Here is a 7,622-nt window from a genome sequence, read left to right on the forward strand (position 1 = left end):
AAATCGAATAAAGACCCTAACTAGCTATTAAGAACCCGTTTGGATTGGCCTATAAGTTGCTTATAAGCTGTTTTCAGCTTTTTTGAGTGTTTGGCTGGCCAACTTAAAGTCATTTGTGCTTAAAATAAGCTCAAAAAAATAATTGGATCCATTTGACTTAACTTATCTAAAGCAGCTTATAAGCTGAAAATAGCTTATAAGCCAAAAAAAAATAAGTTAGACTACCCCAACTTATTTTTTTTCATTTTTTTGCGCGGATTGCCCTTCGTTTGGGGTGGTCTTTAAATTTTGCCCCTCAAATCTGTGGTCTTTAAATTTTGCCCTTCATATTTGTGGTCTTTAAATTTTGCCCTTTGCTTGGAAAGATGGGCGAATACATGAAGTTCTGGGTTCGAACTCCCGCTCAGGCATAAAATAAAAAAATAATTTCGCAAGGCAGGACTGGAAGAGTGCATGCCAGATCCAGCATGCAATCTTTAAGAAAAAGTTAAAGTTATGCCGGATCCGACATAACTAAAAGTCTGCCCCTCAAGGCAAAGTCTGCCGGAGGGGGCATACAAAATTTAAACTTTGCCTTATAAGGCAAACTTTTAGTTATGCCTTAAGGAAAACTTACGTCTTATGGGGCATACTTTTAGTTATGTTTTATGGACACACTTTTAGTTAAGGCATTACTAAAGGTTTACCTTGAAAAGTTAAAAAAAAATACATATATATGCTTCAAGGCAAAGTTTGCCCATAAGGCATAAGTATGCCCCCATCGGCATAAGTTTGGTAATTCCTTAACAAGTTTATGCCGATGGGGGTATACTTTTAATGGGCAAACTTTTATGCCGGATCCGGCATAAACTTGTGAAGGAATTATCAAAGTTATGCCGGAACCAGCATACTTATGCCAAGTATGCCCATAAGGCATACGTATGCCGGGTCCGGCATAACTTTGCTAATTCCTTCACAAGTGTATGCCGATGAGGGCATAGCGAAATTTAAACTTCGCCTTGCGATTTTTTTTTAAAATTTTGACTGTGTGGGGGTTCGAACCTGAAACCCATGAGATTTAGCGAAGGGCAAAATTTAAAGATTTCAAATATGAGGGGCAAAATTTAAAGACCACCCCAAAAGAAGAATTGCCCATTTTTTTTAGCTTATAAGCTGTTAAGCCCATCCAAACAGGAATTGCATCCGCTGATCAAGTAAAAGTGTACTACATTCAAATATTGTGGGCGGCCAATTGCTGCTGCTGTTTTTTCTTTAGAAGCGTTTCTGTTCGCGGTTTATCATCGTAGTAGTCAAAAGTGTCCCTACAAATGTAAATTCTGGACCTACATGGCTAACTCATGCAGTCAGTTCTTTATTTGTATTACTTTACTACTATATAGAAGCATGAGTTAAACCCATGCTTCGTAGTCCGTTAAACATTATAGAAGCATGGGTTAAACTCATGCTTCGTCGTCCGTTAAGCATTAAAAATGAAAAGTGTGGTCCCCATATTAAACACCAACCAATATTAAAAAAAATAGAACCCACCATCTCCAAGCTCACGGGAAAAAAAAAGTGGACCTCATATTAACAAAATCAAGCATTATAAAACAAAAGTGAATCCCATATTAAAAAAAACAAACAATGTCAAAAAAAAAAACGTGCAGACTTTGTATTTGTAACAAACACTAATATAATAAAGTTTTAGATACGGAGCACAAACTACAATATTATATTAATCGTGTTTTGAACATAGTATCCCATATTGACACAATCAAGCAATATAAAAAAAAAAGTGAATCCCATATTAAAAAAACAAACAATGTCAAAAAAAAAGTGCAGACTTTGTATTCGTAGCAAACACTAATATAATAAAGCTTTAGATACAAAAAAAATAAAATTGTGGGCCCCATATTATACACTAAAGGTGTCAACCGGTTCATTGTAACCGGTTTTAACCGGTAACCGGACCGGTTAAACCGGAACTGGAACCGGAACCGGTATAACCGGTTAACCGGTTCCGGTTAACCGGATATTAGTTTACCGGTCCGGTTCCAAATATTTTTTAACCGGAACCGGACCGGTTAAACCGGTTAAAAAAAAGGAAAGAGCCGTTGGGCCTCGGTAATGGACCGTTGGCAACGGTCCATTTGCAAAAATGGCCGTTGCCAAACGGTCATTTTCTTAATTTTTGGCCCCCAATTTTTTTTTTTTAACACTTTAACCCCTCCCCCACCCCTATATAAATCCTTCTTCATTTTCATTTCAATTCACTCTTCTTCATCTTTCTCTCAAATCTCAATCTCTCAATTATAGTTACTTTGCAATAATTAGCCACAAAGTCTTATTATAGTTTCAACTTTCAATTATTAATTTTGCAATTATAATATTGTTGGTGGAGTTGGTGATTTTGCAACAATCTGAAGTAGCTTTGGTGGATTTGCAATTCTAGCCGCCTTCGCTTTGTTGGAAATTAATCCGGCAATTTGGTACCTTCGTTCCAACTCTATCTTTAATTTTCGCAATTTAATTCTAGCAATTTATTTTTCGAAATTTAATTTACGCAATTTAATTCTAGCAAATTTAATTTGTTGTAATTTATTTTCTTGTGATTTAAATTATTTCTATTTAATAATGTCAAAGAGATTAAGGCGTGGTGCCGGTAGTAGTAGTCGTACTGTTAGGGGTGCGCTTAATGAGGAAACATTTGTGGAAGAAACACCTAATTTAGGTATTGATGTTGGTGGAAATAATCCACTTTTAGGTCATGAGGCAATGCAACAACATTTTACCGACACTTTTAATGAAGACTTAGATGATGATGATGATGTGAAACACAACCCCCTGAAAATCCCATAGGAGATACAGGTCCTGCACAATCACATACACAAGACAAACCGCCTAGAACTCGTAAGCCAACAGCTAAAGTTTGGAAATTTATGACTAAGGATAGGGAAAACCAATCAGTTACGTGTACCCTATGTGGACAAGTATTTAGTTTTAAGCAAGGAACTGGTAAGGATGGTGGAACGGGTACACTAAATGCTCATATGAGAACCAAACATATGGATGTTTGGGGAGAGCAAACGGGTTCAAATGTGGGGGGGATTCAAATGACGATAGACCCACGAACCGGTAGAAATTTTAAGTATGACAAGAAAAAAAAACGCGTAGAAATAGCTAAAATGGTAGCTTATGATTGTTTACCATTTTCCTTTCCCTCGGGTTTGGGGTTTGTTACTTACATTCAACGTTGTTATAACCCGTTATTTGAGGGTATTCCTAGAAGTACTTGTAGAGCCGATGTTATAGATTTGTTTAAAAAATATAGATTTTATTTGCGCCATGTATTTAATTCTTTAAATTGTAATGTTTGTCTTACCGCTGATTTGAGTCTTAGTATTAACCATTTAGATTTTTTTGCTATTACATGTCATTGGGTTGATGACAACTGGGTTATGCAAAAAATAATTATAACTTTTTTATACGACGAAGGAAAAGGTCGTCACGATGGAAAAATTTTAGCCGATTCAATGTCTACTATAATGAGATTTTTTAACATTTATAGAAAAACACTTTGTATTGCTTTAGATAATGCTTCTAATAATACAAAGGCAATTGGTCTTTTAAAAAGAGAAATAAACCCTCCTCTAAGAAATATTTTTCATGTAAGATGTAGTTGTCACATTTTAAATTTAATTGTTAAAGATGGTCTTATGCATTTTGATGATTCTGTTCAAAAAGTTAGAAATGCTGTTGCGTTTCTTTTTTGTAATGCTAATAGGGGAAGAATTAGAGATTTTAAGAATGCTTGTGTGGAAAATAACCTTAGACCTAGGAAAATTCAAGTAGAAATTGAGACTAGGTGGAACTACACTTACATTATGCTACAACAAGCATATGAGTATAGGATTCCCATACAACAAGTTCACAACAAATATAATATTGATAGTGAGGATTGGTTAACTTTTAGGCATTGGGAAGATGTTAAAGAATGTATTGAACTCTTAGAAAATTTTTATAATGCAACTCTTGCTTTTTCTAGACAATTCTATCCCACGGTAACCGGAATTTTAGCCTACTTAGCGGAAATAGCTAGAGTTTTACAAGAGTATAAATATAAACCCGATTATCAAGTGGCTATTTTTGAAATGATAATCAAATTTAAGAAGTATTTTTTTCCCATCCCAACTTTATTTATATTGGGTTCCCTTTTAAATCCTTGTTTAAAAGTGTCTTATACTAAAAATTTGGTTAGTCAAATTTATACATTTTTAGAAATTGAAGAGGGAGTTCAACCATCTTTAGCTGAAGCCGATCTCGCTATTGATAATGAGTTTAGAAAAGTTTTTACTCATTATTCTAGTTTGGAAGAACGTGCTACACCCGTTGCTCCACGCCCTACTACTTCTCAGAGTAGCAAAAAGGGCTTGTCGGGTTTAAAATTTTTACATTCACAGCCAACTTCTTCTTCTACTGCAAACTTTGATGAATTTAACTTTTATTTGATGCAGCCAAATGTGGATATCAAGGATGACTTGGACGTCTTAGCATGGTGGAAGAAGTACAAGGCAAGCTATTCGGTACTTTCAAGAATGACTCGAGATATCCTTACGGTTCAAGTATCAACCGTGGCTTCGGAGAGCGCATTTAGCCAAGGAAGACAACAAATTGGAGACCATAGACATTCATTATCCGGCTTTAGCTTGCAAGTACTAGTGTGCATTCGAGATTGGATTAGATCGGAGCGACGCAACCAAAACTCAGAAGCGGAGCAAGGCGAAGAGGAAGAAATTGAAGATTTGATAGCTAGTGGACCGGACCAAATGGAAGACTTTGAAGATATTTCCATGACCGAATATGATGTGGGGGAAATTAACGAAATGGTTCAAAATTGGTGATTTTATTATTCTACTATTTTTGTATAACTCATGTATTATTTGCAAGTTAAAAAAAAATACAACTTGCAAATAAATGTTATCTAAGAATGAATAAAATATATGGCTCATTGAGCTTTCTTCTATTTACTTGTGTTCATATTTTTACTTTTATTAAGTTAGGAATATAAGTATATATAGTATATAAGTAAGTATATATAGTATATAGTACATATATACAAGTATATATAGTATATATAGTATATAGTACATATATATATACTATATATATTAAGTTATACACATATATAAGTATATATAGTAGTAAGTGTATATAGTATATAAGTAAGTATATATAGTATATAGTACATATATATAAGTATATATAGTATATATACTATATATATTAAGTTATACACATATATAAGTATATATAGTATATAAATATATATAGTATATATATTAAGTATATATTGTATATATAGTAGATATGTATATATAGTATATATATTAAGTTATACCTATATATAGATATTAAGCTATACCTATATATAGTATATAAGTATATGTAAGTTATACATATATATGTGTACGAAAAGCACTATTCTGTATTGCTGACTTGCTGTTAGGCTGTTAGTCAGTAAATATTTAAACTTTAATTATAAAGTTGTATAACATATGTAAATATACCTACAATATACAAATAAATACTATAATATATATATATAATACAAAAAACAAAAAAAAAAAATTTTAACCAATCCAAACCGGACCGGTTCCGGTTTGGACTTTAAAACCGGTTAACCGGAACCGGTTAGGCGGTTCCGGTTTCCTAACCGGTTCCCAGTCCGGTTCCGGTTGGAACCGGTTGACAGGCATATTATACACCAATATTAAAAAAATTGTGGGCCCCATATTAAACACCAACCAATATTAAAAAAAAAAAAAAAAAAAAAAAAAGTGGAACCCACCACCTCCAAACTCACGGGAAAAAAAAGTGGACCCTATATTAACAAAATCAAACAATATTAAAAAAAAAAGTGAATCCCATATTAAAAAAATAAATAATGTCTAAAAAAAAAAGAGAAGAAAAAAAAGTGGAACCCACCACCTCCATACTCACGGGAAAAAAAAGTCGACCTCATATTAACAAAATCAAGCAATTTAAAAAAAAAAAAAAAGTGAATCCCATATTTAAAAAACAAATAATGTAAAAAAAAAAGTGCATCCTATATTAAAAACTCAAACAATATTCATGTAATTTCCAAAGTATCTCATTAAATCAATAATGATGGATTCATTGCCACAGCGTATCAACCCATTAGTGGGAGCAAATGAAATTATTGTATATAGCAACATACTTAAAATACTTATATATTAAAATAAGATAGAATTTAATTACTTTTTTATTTTTTCCTTACTCTAATAAATGTGAAAAGAGATTAATGTCATAAAAAATAAATATTAAATGGAGATCAAATAATGAATAAGGTAAATTAGTGAAATTATAATTCTAATTGACGTTTCCTTAAAAAAATCATGTAAAAGACAGCATGACAAGTAAAACGAGTTAAACAAAAAATATTTACTAAAATTTAAAAAATAGAAGTTCTTCATTTAAATAGGAAATTAAATTTCTACTTTGTTTCATTTTAAACATGTAAAATTAATATAATAATTTGAATTAGAATTATCCAAATCAAAATTTGATTAAAAAATCATAGGTATTGTTTAGGCCCAATCTACATACATTAACAATAGAATATTTTACACCTTTAAATTAATCGAATCAAAATTCAAAGTATCAACTGATGCTTAAATATTGTTGTTGTTTTATGTCAAAGAGAGAAAAATAGTTTCCTTTTAAATAAGTCTTCTCTTTTAAAAAGTATTAATACATTTTTGCCAACTTTGTATTTGTAGCAAACACTAATATAATAAAGTTTTGGATACAGAGCACAAAATACAATGTTATATTAATTGTGTTTTGAACATAATATATGTATTACTATACTATTACTACTATATAGAAGAGCCGGTTTATAGAGGCAAGATCGCCGTCCGTGTTCGGTCCCACTTTTTTATTTAAGGGCAAAAAAATGACATTTTATGCTTTATATTACCAACTCTTCTAAAAAGTAGATAGAAATACTTTATTATATTTCTATTTTTCTACTATATAGAAGCATCGGTTTATCCATGCTTCGTCGTCAGTCACTCTTAAAAAAAAAAGAAAAAAAAGTGGACTCTACGCTCTCCAAACTCATGAAAAAAAAGTGGACCTCACCCTCTCCAAACTCATGAAAAAAAAAGTGGACCCCATATTAAAAAAAAAGGCAACGTAAAAAAAAAAAAGTGCATCCCATATATTAAAAAAATCAAACAATATTCATGTAATTCCCAAAGTATCCCCATCAAGTCAATAATAGTGGATTCATTACCACATGCATATTAACCCATTAGTGGGAGCAAGTGAAATTATTGCACAGCAAAAAATATGGACCCCATATTATTACGTTTCTTCAAAATATTTAATTGTTGTATTTGCTATTCCTCCATGTCATTTATTTGTTATGTTTACTAAAATAAATATACTTAAAATATATATATTTAAAAAATAAGATACAATTTAATTACTTTTTTATTTTTATTCTTACTCTAATAAATGTGAAAAGAGATTAATATCAAATGAAAATCAAATAATGAATAAGATAAATTAGTCAAATTATAATTCTAATTCGCGTTTCCTTAAAAAACCATGCAAAA

Source organism: Lycium barbarum, chromosome 7 (assembly GCF_019175385.1).
Source record: "Lycium barbarum isolate Lr01 chromosome 7, ASM1917538v2, whole genome shotgun sequence".
NCBI classification, from domain to species: Eukaryota; Viridiplantae; Streptophyta; class Magnoliopsida; order Solanales; family Solanaceae; genus Lycium; species Lycium barbarum.